The 18,190-nt window shown below is 37.3% G+C and overlaps 1 long non-coding RNA gene across 1 annotated transcript in view; it reads left to right on the forward strand.

The window, feature by feature from the left end:
• The window catches only part of LOC140002351 (uncharacterized), a 154,179-nt gene that overhangs the window by 38,710 nt on the left and 97,279 nt on the right, over positions 1–18,190 (forward strand). The gene's annotated exons all lie outside the window — the stretch shown is intronic.

Here is an 18,190-nt window from a genome sequence, read left to right on the forward strand (position 1 = left end):
CAAAATTGGTTTGATTTGTTGAAGGTGACTAATTCCAGTTCTTCTTCCAGTATTCTAATTCCAGTAGTTAATTCTTCTAATTAAGGAAATGCGGTATCTTTTGCCTACTTCTTGTGCAAGTTATCTTATTTCAGCAGTTTCTTTTCCTCTGACAGAGATGATGATAAGGGTCATGTTCTCTTTGGCTTTGATTTCAGTTGTTCCAAGTTTAATTGCATTATTCCATTCAGTGATAAATTATGTAATTTAGAAATATATAACCCCCTTGTGAAACCAAACATTATCCTCCAGAAGGTGGCAGTTTTGTTTTACACCTGCAGGGACACACAAAACTGCTTCCCTTTTTCCTGGCAAAGTTCCTTCTAAGTTCTGGCAGAAAGGCTCAATAAGGCTGCTCAGACATGCCCAAGAAGGGCCTTGCAGACCCTGGGATATTTTCTGTATCCAAATGGGTGTCCTGTTCGACCTTTTATCCTCACTCTGGAATACCATTAAGGCTTTTCAGTTCTTGTTCCTTTTCTTCTGGGTGCACTCAGCCCTCTTTGCAGCAGTCACTGCTGTCAGCAGCACTAACCTTAGAGCCTCCTGTGCACCTCTCACCTCTTAGCACCCATTGTAAACTCATTTGTTGATAGTCCTCTGCACAGGAAAACTTCCAAATCTTATCTTCCCCTCTTCAAAGGTGTTGGTAAATAACCAACGTCACTATGCCAAACATTCAGTTTTCTCATACTGTTTCCTGTTTCATCTAGCTCAGATCAACCCTATCCAGCATGCTACATTGATCCTGTCTGGTCCTTGCCCCAAGGAATGGGTCCATGGATTCTCACAGCTACTTTATCCAATTCTTGCCATGGTCTGGCCAGCTGGGTATCATGGACCCATGGAGTTCCACAACATTTCTGATTTGCTCCTATTTTTCATTGCTATCCTATTCAAGTGCCAGAATTCTCTACAGCTATTTCCAAACTTCTGCCCAGATAGTCCCTAAGTTTACTACCCAAATCATTAAGCTATCATTTTCCACCAAAAATCATGTTGCAACAAATACGAGAGCAACAACAACAGAAAACTGCTCAGCCTGCAAAATCATAATAAGATTTGAAGTAATTTACTGATATGAATAGCATATTATTAGCTGGCAACCAGTGAGTTATGCATTCAGCGTCAATGTCTTATAATGCAACAAATAACCTACAATATTAGACACTGTCATCTTGTGATATATTTCATTTAGGGACATGTAACTCAGTGAGATGCTTACTTGGCAAGGTGAACTGACCTATATAAATGCATTTTGCCACTGCATGCTCTATGTGCCGATTGATTCAATATACTCTCATGCAGAAACTCGCATAGCTCCTGGCCTTGTAAAAATTGCACAGTATATCTATATTCTCATGAGTAATGTTTTCCCAAAAGTTTGTGTCTTGTGCTGCTGTTTAAGCAGAAGCTTTCTGTGCTGTAGGCTAACCCAGACAGCAACAGGGCAGCTGGTCAAAGAGAAGACAGTTCGGTATCAAAACCAGTTTGTAGCTGGGACTAGTGCACCCAGGATCCTATTCAATATTCCTATACGCACACTGAATCCCTTATTTAGATGATGCCCTTAATTCACCAACTCCTTACATCTCAATAGTTTCTCACACTAATCCTTAGGGATATGTCATTCATACTGCCATAACAGTTTCTTTCCTTTTAAACAAATTCATCTTTCCTCAGCATGCCTCAGCAGTTCTTGACAGTGCTTCCTCTTGTGGCAGTACCTCAGAGGCTTGCAACATCCTGAGAAACTTTTGCTGCAAGCAATAGACTTGGAGATGGAAGTAAAGGGAGGAGAGATGAGCAGGGAATATAAGGACTGTCCTTGGTTCAATTAAAAAGAGGTGAAGTGTATGTTGTTTAGCCCACACAAGAATTCTGGGCCTATTTGTCCCATGCTTGAATTGCAGGTCCTGGTTTCCCTGCATTCAAAAAGGATCTAATTCCAAAACTAGGGTAAAGCAACTCTATCAATACAGGATTTGCAGCAGAGTTTAAATTCTCAACTCATTTCAGTGCTACAGGCATAGCGCAAAGTTAAACTTCATTGTCAGTGACTCAAAGTTGCAGCAGTGATAATGTGAGGAGACAAACATAAACCCTTCAGCCTGGTGTTGGTCTCTGTAACTTAAAACATTTGGAGAAGATTTTAAAAGCTCTCAACCCTATGAGGAGTTGCCTTCCAAAAACAACTATTCCCCTCCACCTCCCTGCAAACTTCAGAATTGCATTGAGGGTGCTTGGGGAGTCTGGATAGCCTCAAGGGTGTGAATTCCATGGCTGCTGGACAGAATCTTCTTTCTGACTGCCCTACTGCAAAGAAATTCTTACTTTTAACAAATGAGGGTTTCCCTTGCCAAAGTCGGTTCCTGTCAGCTCGTGTCTCCAGACTGTCAAGGACTCTTTGAATTGCAGCCACGTGTTTTCATAAAATAAATAAATAATTGTAGGGGTGGTGAGATGAGGGAAGAGAAAGGAGAAAAAAAAAAAAAAAAAGGCATCTTTTTGCTAGGGGCAATTGTCCCAGCTGGTGCCAGAGACTACACCCTGCACCATATCACCACTACTGTTGCTCCATTTTGAGCAGAGTCCACAAGTGAGAAGTACTAAATCACTGTAAGTACTAAATCGCTGTGCTCCTAAATAACACCAAGTATTTTGTGTCAAGAATAGTGTTTTGACCTTATTTTCCTTAAATAAAAGCACTGAGGACAATGTGCAGAACACAAATTCCTGTGATGTATTTACTTAGTGAAATATTTCTCAGTTCTGCAGCTCTTAGCAAGATTTATCAATTTGTTAATTGCAACTATAACTTCTTAATTAGAGGGAAATGAGGATACCGCTAAGGTGTCTGGGAAGTTCTCCATAGATTTATTGAAAACATATTTCCTGATATAAATTATGTATTTTTGTCCTGATATAACAGCTGACTACTGTAACACTGCAGATTTTCAGGGATAACCAAGTAAGTTATCTACACTATCTGAGAGGCTTAGAAGTTAACTTTTCTCATAATTACAAAATGCTGCCAGGATAGCTCACAGGGAATGTGTCTAGACCATGTCTATGATCCAAAAGTTATCATAGAGGCAGTTAAAAGTCTCAGACACCACCTTTTCTGGCAGTCTTGGCTTCCACCACCCAATTCTTGTTCCTGGAGATGGAGCATTGCACTACTGTGACTTTTGTAAGGGTGTCACTGTCTGGATTCACACCATAAAATAACACGAAGCCTCTCAGTACATCAATATTGCCTCTTTTTGCAACCATCTCACATCTACGAGAGTATAAATCACTGTCAGGAAGCCAGGGGTGATCCAGCACAGCCTTGAGCCTATGTGAGGTTCCTGGACCTATAGGCAGAGAATATGATGGGGACCTCAGGGAAGACTGGCTCAGGAATTCAAGCCTATATGTGCTTTTAATGCAAGCCGGAGACATGCATATCCTATGATTAAGCATGCTATGAAAATGTTATTGCACAAAACATTTGGGCTGCTTCCAGCAAACTGGCTGCCATTTTGTTGATAAAAATCACGTGAGGAGACAACATAAAGTTTAAAAATAGAGAAGTCATACAGTTGGTCTTATTTTTTTACAAAGGTCAAGCTTAGATCATTGACCAAGTTTACCCCTTGGAGAATTTTGAAGTAGTTAAGCAATTAAAAAAAAAAATAATTTAAGGAGTTTTCTTGATTTATAAGCAACAAAGCAATGCTTTTCTTCTGCCTGTGGTCTTCAGTATGTTAATCTGTTTTGCTAACAACAGTGAACAAAGCTGAGAGCTTCTGGTGGAGATGAAGCTCTTTATTTAAAAACAAACAAACAAACACACTTTTCTTGATAATAAAATTCCAAACCTCACTGATTTCAGAGCATTCTTTCTCTATTATCTTGTTCGGTGTCCTGGGCTCTTTCTTCACTGTTGCAAGTGTAGTGTCTGTATAACGTCAGCACAGGTGATTTTTATGGGAAACATTATTTCCATTTACCCTCACTGGAACTGTGGGTAAAGCATCTTTGTGATGTGAACAGTTTCATTTTGCCCAGGCTCAAGGATATGAGCAGTGTGCCCAGATTTTCGAAAATAACTTTGGGGTGCCCAATCATCAGGGTATTGTTTAGCTGATGAAGTCATGAAGCCTCATAGTCATAACCTCATCTGAGCATCAGTTCTCACTCTTCACCTCTCAAAAGAATTGCTTTCTCATGAGATGACAATTTGCTGATGGAGGCAAAAGCTCCTTTCATGGTATGTGATGCTTTATAAACGTCAGATTTTAATGTCTTAAAAAAAAAATATCTTCCCATGAGCAGGAGTCTGCTGTCACACCATCTGCATGTCTTTTTTTTTTTTTTCCTTCCTTCCTAAAGCAGAAACCGCAGAGAAGAGATGCCAAAAAGAACGTACACCAGATTCAGTTACTGCAATGTAAACACTTGTCAAACATTATGACAAAGTGCAATACAGTCGAGGGCTTTGTGCTCTGATTATTTACTCTGAGGCCACATGCCAAGCAGTTCAATAGCATGAGTGGACCAAACTGTAGGCTATATAAACTCAGAATGACCTATTGAAAGAAAATCTGGGTTTCCTCTTCAGAAAGTGGAAGCCATCTGAATCATCAAAGACAATATGTTTTCACTAATTTTTAACTACTTTTCCCATGGGCTAAAGTTGACTTTTCTGGTGTAAAAAGAATCTAGGAACAGAATCCAAAATTATTGATAAGAAAAATAAATTCAGTGGTTAAATTCAGTGATTAAATCAGTCTGGTGTTAAAAGTATTTGAACTTTTTGAATGAAATGAAACCTTCCTATAGACCATCAAAAATGTACTGTTTGTCAGATGTCCAGCTGTATCCCATTAAATAACAGTTTTTCAAGGGAACTGCTGTAATAGAAGAAGATAACCTTACAGTAGTTAATTCCTGGGTGTGAAAACCAAGATAGTTTCTCTTTGCCTTGCAATACATATAGCAAATGTCAAAACCAGATGTGTTTTCTAATATAGGTAATAAATAAGCAGCTCTCCTGATACTTGACTTCTGGATCAAATATGCACCATGCCTTACATTTCACTCTTAAGTAGCACGCCTGCTTTTTTTCCTAAACTTGGAAGATGTTGTTTTAATGAAGTGACTGCAAATGGAAGGATATCTTTGCACCAAATCTTTAAAGACGATCACATTTTCAATGAGGAAAATTAAGTTTCTCAATCTTTTTAAGTCTAAATTGGAGTGAAAGCACAGTTCCTGTGTCAAACAAAACTTTCCTGGCACTTATAGATCTGACTGGAAGCAAATGGTTTAGATTTAGTGAAAAAAGAAAGAAAAAAAAAAAAAAAAGGATAAACTCAGCAGCAAAATCCAACCATGCATGGGACAGGCTCTTGAGGTAGAGGTAATTGCTTGAGCTACATGGATTTAGTTAGACTGTGCTTTGCATGAGTCTGCTCTTGTAATTAATTGAACAAAATGAACCAGGTAAGTGTCTGGTTTTGGACCAAATCCTGGGGTTCACAGCACTTTTTTCACCAATTGATCTTCTTTATATAGCACACATAATATTAAATTAAAACTTAGGTGAAAAGTATAAGCACTTCCTGAGCCACGTTGTCAATTTGTGGCCTGTATTTCCCTTTTCTGAGCTTTATTTCAGTGTGAGGAGATATAAACAGTCTAGAAGGTTTTCCATATAGACACTGCTTTGCCTACTCTCTTTTCTAAAACAAATCTATCTGCTGTGATCATCATAAAATTATCTCCTCTCCTCTTGGCTTGATTGCAGATAATTCTAGAAATGTGGTTGTGACCTTATAAGTCTCATGACATCTGGGATGCAAGTTTTCACTCCCAGTGTGCTGTGACTTCTGTTCCAATGTCTGGTTATTCCAGAAATCCATCATCTAATATGGATAAACTAGTAGTAGTCTTTAGTTAGATTCTTGAGAAATTAGAAAAAAAAGGAGGGCCCTAGGGTCAGAGGACAAAGGAAAACAATTTCACATTTTTATACCTCAATATCCTGTTATCTCTTGAATCTTTCTTCACATGTATTTTGGGATATCTTTCTCCAAGAAAGAAGATCTGACTGTTTTGTTTTGTTTTGTTTTTCCTTGCACCCTCTGGTGGCAATAAGTCAAATATATTCAGTATCAAATGGCAGCTTGGCAAAATGGTCCTCTGAAACAGCTGGTATTATCCATCACCTTCCTACCTTACATACTCCAGGGAGCTTTTGAATTAGAGTTAGAGTCAAGGAGAGTGAAATGCCAGGCTTTCTCCAGAGACTTAAATTCCCTATGGTCCCATCTCGTTTAGAAACAGACTTGGGAAGTCTTTGAATCAAAAGCAAGGTCCTAAAACATAAGCAAGATGTGTCTTATCTTCAGCTACAGATGAATTTTATAAAAAAGACTGGAAATTGAAGTTGCTTTGACTCCAGGATTTGGTTGTGCAGCCTTTGCCTAGCAGGATTTTTTCCTGGCTCCAGTCAGATTTTTTTTCCTTTGCTTTTAGAAGGGAATGTAATTGATTCACAGCCTTAAATAAACACTCCATGTACGTGCCAAATGCAATTCACTGGATGTGAATCTTAGCTGTCAGTTGTTCTGCCAATACCTTAACAATGAATAAATATATACACCTTTTTATGTAAAGTTTTGGTGAAATATTTTTGCTTTATGGCAATGGCAGTTTGTGGTGACTCTGCACATCATGCAGCACTTCAACTTTCTATATGAGCAAATATAGCAAATACTGGTAGAAAATACTTTGCTAGAGCTGGATGAACTCTGTGAGGGTTAAAAATCAGATTTGCCTTTGCAACACAGAGTTCAGCAGGGGTTGACTTAAGCTATTATTTTGAAGGATTCTGTAACCCAGCCTGGACTCCAGTGCAGCCAACCAGGGACTCTGCGTGCAGCAGAACATCAGTTTGGTGTTGGGTTCTCTTCACCAGTTATGAACCCAACTCTTACAACATCAAGAGTAAGGAAAAATGGGAATCATGCTCTTGGTTTGTGGTGAACTGTTTAATTGGCTATCCTCGTTAATGTGACCCAGAGTGACTTTGTGTTTTTTTTTTGTTTTTTTTTTGGACTGTTTGACTTCTCATTGCAAGGAGAAGTTATGCACCTGCTATTGCCATTACCACTTCTGGTCTATTCCTAGTTTTCCAACTTCTACCAGGCAGAGCAAATATCAGTCTTCCTTTCTCTCTGAGCTGAGAAATGCTCAATTTGCTTCTGTATGAACATCTCAGAAAAAAACAAGGGTTTATTGCCCTCATTAAGGGAACAGATGAACGTGAAAGTTAAAAACATATGGGATGCTGCGTTATTGTAACAAAAATGCAAGGAGCTGTGAATTTCTTTTCACATATGTGGGGGGAATTTCCACAGTTCAGTTCTCAGTTTTATTTTTTGTCAGAATAAGATATCTTGAATTTTCTTTCCCTGAGAAAAGATATACAATTTCAGATGGATAAATGTGAAGGATGTATTTTCACATTTTTTTCTTTTCAGATAAGCAGTTATCCAAAGTAAGAGAAAGATGCACTAAGTAGTTTGTTTCTGAATAATATAGAATAACGGTATTTTGCAGAACAAAAAGGTTAAATGGTATTGATGACATTTCCCTACTTTTTAAAAAATAAGTAAATAAATGCATGCCTGCAAACTTACTATGAAAACCACTAAATCCTGTAGTTCTCCTCCAGTCTAAATTTACAAAGTATGATAGTATATCTTTCATTTAGAAAGTCCAGTATTTGTACTCAGAAGACCCAAATTTGAATTTTCGTCTGTTTGGACAAACTTTAAACACGGATTTTAAACACTAAAATTTTCTGTCATCACCATCTACCTTGGGTTGGCTTTCTCTGTGTAAAGCTCCAACAATTTCCTAGAACAAAACCATGCCTTGTGCTGCTGCTCCTGACATGGGCTCTCCTGTGTGGGCTGGTGAAGATGCAACTGCTGTCTTTGCAGAAGGTTTGTAAGGAATGGGGAATCCAAGGAGGAAAAGAGACAGATGGCATTTATAAATATCACCTGGAACTTCCTCCATATTTCTTTTGTGGAGGACAAGACATTACTTTTCTAATCAGCTGTTCTTTGGTCTTCACTTCTTGGATGCCCAAGATCAAGGTACAATACTGGCAACTGCTGCTGAGGTAGGTAAGCTGTGACTGTCTGGTGGAACATAGAAAGTATTGTAACACCAAACATTCAAGAAAATCAGGCTTCTGAGTGCAGGCTAGACGTAGAAAACTTTTCTGGCTATAAAACAGGAATCTAATCTCATTGTTTTTACATCACTCTTTATCATCAACACCATAGAAGTGGTTGTGGAGATATAGATAAACTTGCACCAATTAAAGAGGCTCGCAGCTAAGTGAAGGTGCAGAACATGAGCTAGCTAAATGTGTGGACAGTAGGACTCAGATTCCTCCCTGTCCAGGCCAATGAGATGAAAAGTTTTCTCTTCCTCAAAACATCCAGTAATAAATTTTGTACATCCCTAAAATCTCTATTTCAACCTTAACTCTATTCAAACTTTATTTCCTGCATTCCTTAAAAAAAAAATAAAAATAATAATAAGAAGAAAAAAATCCTATACCTTTGTAGGGTATAGGATAATGCCCATTAGTTATACTGCGCTCTGGAGAGAGTTGAAACCCACCACTCCTGGTGGGTTTCATAGGAAGGACAATGGTCTAATTACTCTCCTTTGTTGGTCGTGGGAGTTGCCCATTCAATGCGCTCAGTTCTTCCTGCCTGGGTGGGTGCCTCTACCTATCACTGTTCCTCTGATTTTTTCAGGGCTTTTGTTTAATTTGAGTCACCTCTTTACTCGGATACTACACAAAATAGTCTATGAATAAATAGCCATTCATTAAAGGAGGCATTAGTTCTGTGCAGAAGTTGTAAATGCTATTAAAACAATTTCCTAATGCATATGCACAGGAGGGTGGAATAAAGGTTCCCTGAACAAATCTCAATGTTGCTTATTATTGATTTTTTTTTTCTATAACTGCAATTGTATGTGAAACTTTTCTCCTGATGTTCAAATACATTAGCATGTTATCTAGGGCTCCTTATTGTACTTTTTACCTGTTTCATAAATACAGGCAATCTTTCCTTATTTCAAAAGCTTTAGTTAGCTCTAGGGGAGTGGAGAGGTGGTATTTCTTGAATCAGATAACTGAAAGCCTATTGAACGAAAAGTATTCAAAGGCATTATTTTTAAAATACAAATAATTTGATATATGGTTGAATCATAAAAACAACTAAAGTTGCATTACAATTTAATTCTTTCCATTTAGCTCTAGAAATATATTTTAATTATTAAAAAAGTCATTCTTTATACATGCGCTACTATATCACTGAACTGGCAAGAGTATTGTAAGCAGTGAAAGAAATGAGTGAAAGAAATAGAAAAAATATGTAAGATTTAACCAAGAAGAAATGATGATGACAGGCTTGATTGACTTCTGGCAAATACTTCACATATTATTTTGCTATCAGAAGAGACATTGAGTCCTCTTTACACACAGAGCTTTGGTCATGTTCTGTTGCACAGAATTTTTCCCACAATCTCTTTGTCAAAAGAAGGGGTAGAGAAAAAAAAAAGCCTTTTTTTTTTGTTGTTTTGCCAATGTCCAAAAAGCATGCAAGAATCTGTAAAACTGTAAACAGTTGGCAAAACTGGTTTTTATTAGGCCAGCAAGAAGAGTTTTTAGCCTTTCCTATTCTGAGACTTGTTTTTGCTCAAATATTTGTAGTTATTTTTCCTTGTCCTTAGTAAAAGTGCCAATATTCTGAATCCAAGGAAGCTCAGCCCTCTGCACTTATAATTGCTTTAATAATGCATAGCATTCACTCTAGAAAATGTTCGGGGGGGGACGGGACGGGACACAACTTCCAGGCATATAACTGCTAAATTACTTATTTGATACTTGTGAGCACAAAAATGATTCATTTGTTCACTTTTTATAAATACATGTCTGTGAGAGTTACTGATAAGGAGAAAAAATCTTAAGCCTTGTATTTTCCCTTTTTAAGATTTTTTTTCACTTTTTATAGAGTAGAATAAGTACAACTGTAGCAGTCAGCTGCTTACAAGCCAACCTTTAGTTGCCAGCAGTAATCAGTAGGGCACTTTCCATTCAACATAGTTGAGCTTCACCTCTGGGCAGCTTCCCTTGAAATAGGGTATGAGTTTTGTTTTATTTGAGACTGACACTGACCATGGAAACATCAGGTTGGACAGTAGTTTTATCATCTCAAAAAACATTTGGCCGATCTTGATGTCAAAGCAGAGACTAGGATAATTCAGGTTGGGAGGGACCTTGGGATGTCTCTGATTCAACCTCCTGCTCTAAACAGGGTCAACTCCACATTCAGATCTGGCTGCTCAGGGCTTTATCCAGTCTAGCCTTGAAAATCTCCATGGATAGAGATTGCATAATGCCTCTGGGAAATATCTTTTCTTATTACTTTGTGATTGCACATACTATACACAGGACATTGTTAACATTTATTAGCTTATTAAAATGGCTGTGAGATCACACAGGTGCATGATATTTCAATGACACCACTTTTTAAAACAGTGAGTCAATGAAAATGAGAAATGTAAATGGATGTTATTTTTCTTCTTAAAGGTTTATTCACAGAGTATATAAATGAGATTAACTTCTTAGGATATCTAAAAAATAAATAAAGAAGATTAATTGTTGCTTTTACTCAGCATGACTTTAACACATTCATTTTAGTTTTGTTGATATTTATGTGTGAAGCTGGTTAGATCAAAAGTAATTGTTTTATCAATAAAGAGTGATGGATGATGTTTGAACTGATGAATAAATTCTTGATATTAAAAGTAATGAAACAAGAATATATCCTTACATTTTGGAAAAAATTAGATGGACTTGTTGAATAACTTAATTTTTCCTCAATGAGGTTTAGAAATAAAGTTGTTCAGATAAATAAGCTTGTGTGGGAAGATTTAGCTCTATTGCAAAATGTCAGGATGAGTTTCTTGATTAGGTGGCAAAAGATTCATTAAATACAGTCACAGTGTAATTCTAAAACGGCTTATTCCTGCCCTACATCCCTACATGAATTCTTTTAGCATGAGCTGAGGTGCTTATTCAATAACCTCAAAGAGTTCTTGACTCTTTTTTTTTGTTTGTTTGTTTGTTTTTTTGCCAGGTCTGGCTTCTGCTGTTTACTGTGTATATTTTTACAGGATATTGCATAGCAGTTAGGCCTGTTTATCTCTGCCATTTCTTTAGGCATTGACTTGTTCGTATCAATATTGCAAAGACACTTTCTCTATCATACTTTTCATAGAGGGCAGGAAACCAAATGGTTTGACATAAAGCTGGGAAAAAAAAAAAAAAAAAAAAAAAAAAAAAACCTCCCAAGTTATTCATCCATCACTCATTCCTGTGATGAAACCATAGCATATAACCATGTCCATAAATATAGCAACTTCTACCTGGTATATCGAAATAGTTGAGGTGCATGTCCCACCAGTCACGTTAGAAAATTGGATTCATTCAGCTGGCAAAAGAGCTTTTAATTTCTCCATTTTAAAATGCCAAGTCATTCAGAACAAGTATATTTTGTCTGCTCTTGTACAAACTTTGACCTTTAACTTTGTTTCTTCATTCCTGATATTTAGCTATTTCACTGTGTGTCACAGCCAATGATATCAGTCATGTACTTGGCAAAATTAATGACAGGACTTTTTGGATTTCAGTATGTAAATTTTAGAGCCTCAAACCTCATCCTGAGAGTGCTTTTTAAACAAGACGGAATGAATGGCTCTCTGAAAGTATTCTTGTCTTCTTCTGGCATCAGTGGTGACAGAGGAAGTGTAAATTGCTTTAACTTCCATTTGGATACAAAAATAAAAAGGCATGCGATAGGACCCTCATCCTTTACAAACCAACTTCTTTTGGCTCCCTTGTCCACGATAATGAATTTTTGCCTGAACGCAGATAACTGCAGGTGTTCGGCACTTCAAACCTGGTCTCGCAGTCCTGCAAGAGCTGTACTTCTCTGAGGACATTACATTAATTCGTATTTCTACAGCAGCATGACTAGCTAGAACTAAGCACCGATTTTTAATCCCTTACAGGGTGTTTGTAGCAGCACCTTTCAAGACTTTACATGTCTTCCCATGCCACTTCCAATTTACAAAGACATTTAATGAGGAGATAGAGAACTATGAGTTTACTCTAAATAATACCTACCAGTGTGGCCACTGCAGGCTCAAAATTGATACATTTTCAGTGTTCACTGTCCATTGCATCTATCTATAAAGGCAGCTGAGAATCTAAACTTTATTTGTAAAACTCAAAAGACTACCAGTCCATCAGAGCACCCTTTGGATTCCTGGCTGCCGTGAGCCAGGCATGGGGTCTTGGTGTGCCTACAGCCATGGGCTCCATGCAGTTTGGGAAACCACAAAATGCAAAGAACTGGGCATGCCTGAAATGTCCCTCATGAATTATTTGGAGTAACGGAGTTTAGATGTTGGCCTTGAGGACCATGATAATGATTTTGCCACATGCAGATTTGTTTTTGTCCCATTGGTCTATCGCTTGAGTAGGTCATGAGTATTCCCAGGCAATAAGCACTTTAAAACATAGGTTATCCAACAACACAAATATGCAGAAACTGCTTCGCAATAGATGGCCTTTGCTGTTTCCTTTCAAATACAAAAGATTTGTGGACAGTGCTTAATGCTCAAACACAATGTAGTCCCACCACTGCAGCCTCATTTCCAAACTAAAAACTTCTCAGTAACCACAGACAAAGCAGTTGTAAAAGAAAATGCTCTCAGAAAAAAAAAAAAAAAAAAAAAAAAAAAAAAAAAAAGTGTGAAAGAGAGAGAGAAAGGAAAAGAAAATGTCTAGGAGAGCAGAGGTTAGTTCGATTACAGTGTCCTCCTAGATTAGGAGCAAGGATTCGTAAGAGATGATGAGAGAGAACAATTTTAGTTAGAAGTTCAGGTTAGTCAGCAGCATGTTTAGTACAAAGCCTTCTTGTTCACCTCTGACACCGCTAGGAAAGAAAGGCATTCAGCTCCCTATGAAGAATTCTGAAACAGGACTGTAAGTGAAGTAGACTGATTATGGAGGTAATCCTACATTATTCATTGAGGGCAGAGAAAAGAAAAAGATGAAATAATTGCAGGAAAGAACAATAGGCTCTGGTTCAAGATCACATTAAGCTTTGTGTCAGTGGTGCCAGTGCAGGGTGGGATTGGCAAATTTATAGGCTCTCAGAATCAAAGGACACATCCATGTGCATTTCTTAATGACGTTGTAATAGACCTTTTTATTAGGAAATAATTTTTTTATTTAGAGGAAGATCATTATTCCTTCTTCCAGCAATACTTGAAACAGGAAGTAAACTAGAAATTCTCCTGCTAATTATCCTCCCTTTGTGAGAAAGGTGTGAAAGATTAAAAAGCTGATACAATTACAGACAAATAAGGATATTCAAAAAAAGATTTGGAGTAATGCTCTTGCATTGATTGGCAACAGTATCTAAAAATGAAGTTGCTCACCAGGCTAAATTTTCAAATAGCATAAATTAGTAGATCCACTCAAGTAAGTAACTGGTTTTATAAAAGCTAGCATTTCAGTTTGTACTAACTCATTCATTAATTCTGCTGTTCAGAAGACATATCTGTACACCAAATAAAATTATATCCACATTTAAGTATATTGAATTTTTAATACAAATAAGTACAGCAATGAGTAGGAATGGATATTTGTGTTGAACAAAATTGGCCAATTCACATTTTGATACAAAAAGAATGTAAGCATAAAAATGATGTCATATTTAAGAGCAGAATTGACTGTTTTTCTCTCTTGTGCATTATTAGTATTAGGGTTTGGGGATCACTGTCCCAGTTATAATTAGATTCAGACTAGGGGTGTGATGCCCCTAAAGAATTGTCCTCAGAGTAGATGCACAGACCAGCTCACATATCAGAGATGAGCAAGGCAAAGTGAATAGCGGTAGGAAATGTGAAAAATATTGGGAAAAATAATAGCTGAACTCATTAACAGTACATGATCCAGTGGAAAGTTGAAAGTGTCCAGGTTCGAAATACAGGGAGAAGTGCGGGGTAAAAACTTGGAAATGCAGAATATCCTTAGCTTCCAGAACATGTATGTAAGATGCACTATTGTTTCACCCAAAGATTAAAAATAATAATATCCGGACTATTTTCCCATATGTGATCCCTGATTTTTTTTTATTTTTTTTTTTCATAAAAGAATATGAAACTTCTTGAGGAGACTAGCTAAGTCTTTTCTATCACTATGGCTACTGTATTAAAATTATCTTGATGGGAAGCTATGGCCCACATTCTTTGATTCTTCCTGTCAGAATTATCTAACTACTAAGTATTTGCCCAAAAGACTGGTTTATCAGAACCAAAATGTGGGCCCTCCAATAAATACATCCTAAATCATTTTTGTTGTTCTTTTTGTTTTTAATTTTTTCAGTTCTTAAAGTTGCATTGCCATCTTACTGTGACCTACTTCTAGGCTTGTCTACTAATTAACTATACTCTTATTCAAGGCAACATGTTACCATCTCTTCAAACTTAGTGAAGTCAACAACTTAATAATTATTTCAGGTTAATATTGTCCCTCTGAATTCAACTTGCTGTTTCCTGAAATTAAACTTCTTGAAATTAAGCAAATGCTCTGCCTTCAGATAATATGAATAACACCCTCTGGAGTGTCAAGGTTACTTGTATTTATTACTGGAGATCCATCCTTCTACTTCTCTAAATATTCTTTAAGTACCAAAAACTTCTAGACCAAGAAGTTAGTCTTTTGTTGCTACCCCTAAACTCTTCACATGTTATTGATGCAAATAAAAGACAAATTTTATGTTAACAATACAGGAAACCTGGAGCTCTTTAAGATAAAAAATAAGTGGAAAGTGCAAAAGCTAATCTGAGATATGCCTTTAAGAAAGAAGCCTTAAGTGGGTTTCATACACCCAGATTGACTAAGAGCTGTAAAACTGTACACAGGAAAACAGATCTTAGCACTGGTAGTTTTGGAAGATTCTGACTTCCCAGGAGTTATAGAGGTGGATTTCCCCTGTGCCTTTGCGTGTAGGACCCTAAAGGCTTCTGTTTTTTATTTTGTACTCATGGGCACTGCAGGAAAAATGCTATTACTAGAGAGCTGAGTTTTTTATATAATTCCACAAAAAAAAAAATATGAAGGTGATTTCTAAATACATCTTTTTATATATTGGTTGATGAACTACTGGAAAGTTCAGCAAAGGTGAAATAAATATTTAAAATAGAGTAGGGTTCATGGCACAGAATATAGGTGCAGTAAAAATATTCTGTACTGTTCCAGTAATGTTTTGTCTCAATGGGAAACTGTCATGCATTTGTTTTCTTATTGATACAGAATGCCAAAATCTCAAAACATCTGCCAGCATCTTTTAAAGTCTTGTGTAATTGCAAAGCTATATTGTGTCTGACATGTTCCTCAGCTGGGAACAGTCAACAATAAAATTGAAACTGCTTCTTCCTTGTTGTGCGTTTTAAATTCCATTAATAAAAGCCTGTTACATGTGACACACAGAAATTTTAACAATGCAGAACAAAATATCTAACACTATAGTAAGGAAAAAAAAATAATCCTGTTTTAGAATTTTGATAACTTTATTTTATTCTGTTTATTTTGAGATGCAATACAAAATTCCACATAGGATTAAATGGGTAGATGAAATTGATCTCCTTATACTAGCATCAATCTGCAGGACCTAGGGTGTGGACTGAGCCATTTGCCATCTGCTAGGGTTATATATCATGGGGAAAAGGCAGCATGGCACTGATGTATTTCTCTGTAATTTATACTTTTCTAAATGTGGTTACAACAGGCTATAGAATAGCAAGTATCATAAATTGGAAAATATCCCATGAAAGACCGGTTCATAGACATTTTTTTAACTTTGAGTGATAGAATGTAAGTTAGTTTTTCAATATTCAGAAAGCCTAAATAAAGGTGATGCAACACCTTTGCAACACCCAACAAAACAAACTGATATATATAGATTAGGATTCTTCAACTCTTTTGATTGTCATCATTGCTTTTTTTTTCCTCCTTCCTACTGTCTCCATTGGACTGGGAAAAATAAAATGAAAAACAGTTCCAAAAAAAAAAAAAGAAAAAAAAGAAAAAAAAAAAAAAGAAAAAGTAAATAATAATAATAAAAAAAAAAAAAAGATGACCAGATTACTGTTTTGTAAAAAACCAAACAAACAAATGGTAAACTGGGCTTCTCTTGCAACGATTACTATAGGTTTTTTGTAATAGTAATAGGCTCCATAAATGAGTGTGAAGTAACCACCTGCATTATTGTGAGGAAATCAGCAGTGGATTAACGAGGCTGGCTTGCAAGCTGTGATGCTGTAGCATTAGAAATTCAAAATTACTTTGTTAAGGGGGAAAGAAGTTTGTGGGGTTTTTTTTTTCCTTCCTCTTATATGTCACTGTCTGTTGAAACTGGGCTTATAGGTAAATTTGTTTTCACAGAAGCAACCAGACTGATTTCATCCTACTGAGGTATCTTCTACTGTTGTGATATAGTTGCTGTTGTAGTGGTGGTAGAACCTGTCTAGAGGATATTTACAAATGTCACCTACTTCAGTAGAAGAAAAAATAATAATTTCCAAGTACCTGCCAGCTCCTTTCTGCTGTACAAAATCGTGGAAGTCAATGATGGATGAGACATCAAGAGCACATACAGTATGAGCATACCTAAATCAGCTTCAAGGGAGGATAATTTGTAAATGAATTTGAGTCCTATAGGCTCATAGTCCCTTCTGCAAGACATGCCAGGAAGTACTTGGCTATGCAAGCACAGAGGGCATGTGTAAAAAGGATCCAAGGAGCAGTTTTGTGAGTGAGTGGCCCTGAGCCTGCTTCTAGATGAAATCATTTGTTGGTTGGAAATGCATGGTGAAACAGCTCTTAAGTGATTTGTGTGTGCTTTGAGAGGGAAATTTGGAGCAGGCTCTATTTTGTATTGCACCTCCAAGGCAAATAACATGTCATGCCTATGTACACAGTACCAGTATCATTTGCCCAGCATCACCATGAGGACAGTTTCAGTAGAAGATGCCTAATCAAGAGACATTTCTTGATAGGTCCTGACACTGCTGCGTCCAAGCATAAACTGCAGACTGGCTGCCCTTGGGGACAACATAAGTGCATGAAACCAGACCCATAATGCATCCTAGGCTTTTTTATGAACATTTCAAGACCATTTCACTCTTTTTTCATGACCATTCTCCCTGCATGTCTGGCTTGATGAGGTACGCATCTTCCCTTTGAGTTGCATGCTGCTGAGTCATGAGACTGTAAGATGACTTTTTGCTGAAAGAACGCAGCAAAAGTAGTCTTACTGTCGCCTCCAAGCAGATGGCAAAGAGGTGTCAGGAGCAGTGTTTATTCAGTTATCTGAAGTAACAAAAATATCCTGCAATACAACCAAATGTTTGCTCTTTAGGGATCCAAAACGTTCATTTTGCAAATGAATTTTCTAAACTTTCTTTTCCAGTGGCTCCCAAAGGAAATGTACCCTGCACTGTCTTTGTAAACTGTTCCCACACACGCAACAACAAACAACTAACAAACCCGCTAATAATTTCCTTTGCAAAGAGTGTAATTGAGGCTTCCTGGGACAACTCAACTGCTGTTGAAAAGGGCTCGGGGGGATGATTAAAAACATTCAGATGAGAGCTGGTTCGAGGGGCCAATGGCTGCCTTGACAGCTGGAATGTGCGGGAACTGTGGTTCACTGAAAGGCATTGGAGTCCTTCCCCATCCTCTGGGACTGAGCACTCAGTAGTTGCTGCTCCAAGGAGAGCTGCAATATTTACAGAGCTCCCTTCCTCTCCCTTAATCAACTGGCAATATATGGAACATCATGCCAGAAAGAGGAACACTGTGTTAATGGGGAATAGTACAGGAGGGGATTGTAAACAAGACTTTATAACAAGTGAAGCAAATTTTGATGAGAATGGGGATGGTAGATTTTGAGGTCTTGAATCAGCTCAATTTAAATAGGCTGGTAAG

This window comes from Anas platyrhynchos, chromosome 4 (assembly GCF_047663525.1).
Source record: "Anas platyrhynchos isolate ZD024472 breed Pekin duck chromosome 4, IASCAAS_PekinDuck_T2T, whole genome shotgun sequence".
Lineage (NCBI taxonomy): Eukaryota > Metazoa > Chordata > Aves > Anseriformes > Anatidae > Anas > Anas platyrhynchos.